This window comes from Drosophila miranda, chromosome 4 (assembly GCF_003369915.1).
Source record: "Drosophila miranda strain MSH22 chromosome 4, D.miranda_PacBio2.1, whole genome shotgun sequence".
Classification (NCBI taxonomy): Eukaryota; Metazoa; Arthropoda; class Insecta; order Diptera; family Drosophilidae; genus Drosophila; species Drosophila miranda.
The window spans coordinates 21638229-21641833 of NC_046677.1; the positions used below are offsets into that span (position 1 = coordinate 21638229).

The window sequence follows — 3605 nt, forward strand, 5'->3', positions numbered from 1 at the left end:
TTATTATTATGAATTATTATTATCATTTTTTCATTATGAATAATAATTATTGTTATTATTATTTTTATTTTTTTATTATTATGATGAATTATTATTATCATTTTTTTTTATTATGAATAATAATTTTATTTTTTTATTATTATTAATTTAATGAATATAATTGACTTACTCAGAACCGATGTAGCCTATTGTTGGCTAGATTTTGTTGTTCTACAGATCGACCGTGAATATCTTTAAGGTCTAATCTCTTTAATCAAGAAACATCCAGGCAGATACTTTTGTATCTGTCTCCTGCTTGTCTTGTCTCACAACAAATGGCCATAGTTTAGATTGAATCTGAAATGAAATGCAACGAATTTCTTTAAATAAATATATATGACATTTTGTTGGAGGAAAACAAAAGATGTTTCATGTTCAATAATATAACTTTTGTTTTCCTTTCCACAGCACATATTTTTGTAGATATTTGTGTTGTCAAGTAATTGAGTTTGCCGTTCGATTGACTGCCATTCGAGGGATTGTTGTGCCCTTGTCTTTCAGGCAAGATGCATAAATTGTAGGGCACCCACTTGAGAGGACTCTCGGGCTGTGCCCCGCCCCCCTCTCGGCAGTTGTTTGGACTCAACACATTTGTAACAATATTTGGGAACTAATTTTAGACACAGACCCAGTCGAATTGACAGCTCGAATATTTTAGGACAGATTTTTGACGTGCGCCCCGTGATTTGTCATTGACATCATTATGGACGCGGACGCGGATCTCCCTCGCCCAAAGCGCTGCAGACAAACGGGCTGCAACACTTCAGAGGAGAGGAATCAGAGTCTGATCGGAGTCGAAGTCGGGTACTTCATCTGTGCCGCTTGGATAAACAGAATAGATGGAACGATGGAACGTTGGAGGGTGGCCGGAGCCGCTGCCAGTTGGTTCGTCATGCGCCATGCGTCGCCACATTTTCTAATTGATTTTAAAATGTTTCAGTTTGTATAAATAATTGCGTTTTTGACATTCCCTCAGTCCCCCCACCCCCCACCAGCCATTCCATATTTAGGGGGGGCGGCCCCTCCGGGGGACTTAACTTAATTGCGCACCAGACGCAGTCCCCGAGGCCTCGAGAAGCTTACCCAAAACTCCATATTACAATAATTTAATTTATGCTTGCTATTTATTATTTTCTAAATTGTTTTGGAACGTGCCGCCGCCGCCACCGCCGCGGCGGCAGCCCTCGGGCTCCAATAAATTTCGTCAACTAATGATGGATCCTATTTTTGGCCCAAGAACAAGCTTCCGCCTCCGCCGCAGTGGTGGTGTGTGGCTCCGCGTGGCTCCCCAAAAATATTACCCGACTAATCCTTTCTCCCTGTAGGAACTGCGGATCGTCCCTGGGTTCATTTCGGGCCTTCTTCTGCTCTGGGATATATGGAAATAACTAATTAACAAATTAACTCGGAGACCGCGGATTTACTTTAATGGAAAGTATTTTCTTTTTTGGTTATTTAAAGCCATTTTTCGGTGAAGCGATAGGCCTGACCCTGGCCGCATTTGGTTGGAATTTATGGGAATATTTATTTAAAAAAAAGGAGACTGATTACGGAATACAAAATATGGCTTTTGAGATATTTTTAGACCCTCTAATCTTTCTGTTATATTTTTAAACCAATTCGCAAACCCAAAAGATTTTTAAGTACCTGTTTTCTATTTTATTTTTAATAAATTTAATGTTTTCCCCAAACGAATCAACGAATTTTTATGATATTATCAGAGTGTGGCTTGTTTTAAGGTGGATGGGCAGTGGGTGGTGGTTGGAGCTTGGAGAAAGGGGCTCAGTGCCTGCCATGGGGCACGTCCAGTGGGTGTTTTCTTCTTAAACGGCGGGTTTAAGTGTCCGTCTGGACGATCTAGGTATTCGATAATGTAATGCCAACACTTTAAACCCTTGAACTCTTTTTCCTATGAATATTTCTCGATATGGCCCTCTCTGTTAGCCCTCTCTTAGATCTAACTGCAGAACAAACCTATCCCAATCCGGTGAACCTCCCTCGCGTTGAAGGTACCAGCCACCAACCTGATGCTCATATTTAAACATTGCCTCGCACCTTCATCGAGCAAACGAGGACCGTGAAAAACCTCAGAGGGGGAGACACAGCGTCTGCTTGGTATCCCATTGCAACGCATCGATTTCATTCCGGGGATGATTTCGATTTCCATCTTAGGACGAGGAGGAGCTGGCTGGAGTCGAACAGTTTGTTGACCCAGCCAGAAGCCGAGGGCGGGCGGAGTCGGGGAGAAGATTCAATTGCCACCAGCGACACTTTACACCAGGCTTCCTTGTTTACATGCCGCCTCGATTTGTTGCAGGCTGCAGTGGGGAGAGACCCGGCGAGGCAGAGAGCAAGAGAAAGTGAAATCACTTGAAATGGTTTCGAAATGGGAATGAAGGGCCAACAGATGCGCAGGGCGAGGCATTCCTTCGGAGGGAGGGAGCTCTGAAAATGGAAAGATGTTTTCATAAATGCCTTCAAGTTGAAGTAATTTTTTTGCATTTACTTTGATTTGTGGCCAGCGTCTGGCAATGGAAAAAAAGAGAGAGAGAGACTTGCCAGGAGAAAGTGCCAGGAAAAGTCCCAGAATGTGACCCTAGGATACAAAATATCTGGAAATCTGGAAAGAGAGATTGACTCCGCCATTGATCAAATGGGTTCAAAGAGACTCCTTCTGGCCGTCGTATGCCGCTCTTCGAACCCAAAATTGCCCTTTGAAAAGTACAACTTCTTATTACTTCCGTCTGGGACCTCCTGCCTTTCATAGTAATTGCACATTAATGTGCAAATCTGCGTGAGCAAATCCTCAGCCAATATTTACATTGGGCCAAAATCATTTCATAACATCTATGAATGGGGGCAGGGGGAAGTGTAAACATAACGCCTTCCTGCCACGTGCCTCCAGCATTGGGCCACATATTAAATAATGGAATCGCTCATAAAATTATAGCCACACCGAGCAACCCCCTTCTGTTCGCCCCGGAGGGGTGCCGTTGCTACCCCACGAATTATGAAATTATTTTCCATAATGAGCGTTTCACCCCTCGCCGCGCCCCGCGCCCCGACCTCGCCTCGCGTGCTGCGTGTTCGACAAGAAGTCAGCGTTTTGTTAGATCTCGATCAAATCATATTCATACTCGCAGTCCGGAAAATGTTGGCCGCGTGCCGCTATTTAGCGTCGATTATCCTGCCAGCATATGCCCCATGTCTCGGGGTCCGGGGTCCGGGATCCGGGGTCGGGGCCCGTGTCTGGTGTCTGTCTGCGCCTTTTTGTATCCTGTTATGCCCTGTCATCGCCGCGTGCCCGTCTGCCCCCCCGAAGATGATTTCTCGCTTCCGCAATGAGACAAAAAAAAAAAAACAGTCTGATAAGCGGAAACATTTCGATCTTTTCGTATACTAGATTGAGTGGAAGTTTGCTTCCGGAAATGTTGGACCTATTTACTGGTAACTCTAGGCTTTCGAATTGGTTGGGTATTAGGTCACCGAATCACGGTCTGGGGAGGGGAATACGAAGGGAATAGGCTGAGGAATGCCAACTGAAACGGGTTGAAATACAAGGGGAG

At 44.4% G+C, this 3605-nt stretch overlaps 1 long non-coding RNA gene across 1 annotated transcript; it reads left to right on the forward strand.

The window, feature by feature from the left end:
- Positions 1–389: 389 nt before the first annotated feature.
- On the forward strand, positions 390–1252 carry LOC117188847. The gene is made up of 3 exons (XR_004472913.1): positions 390–632; positions 698–924; positions 980–1252. It is a non-coding gene; the product is annotated as an uncharacterized LOC117188847 (long non-coding RNA).
- Positions 1253–3605: the final 2353 nt, after the last annotated feature.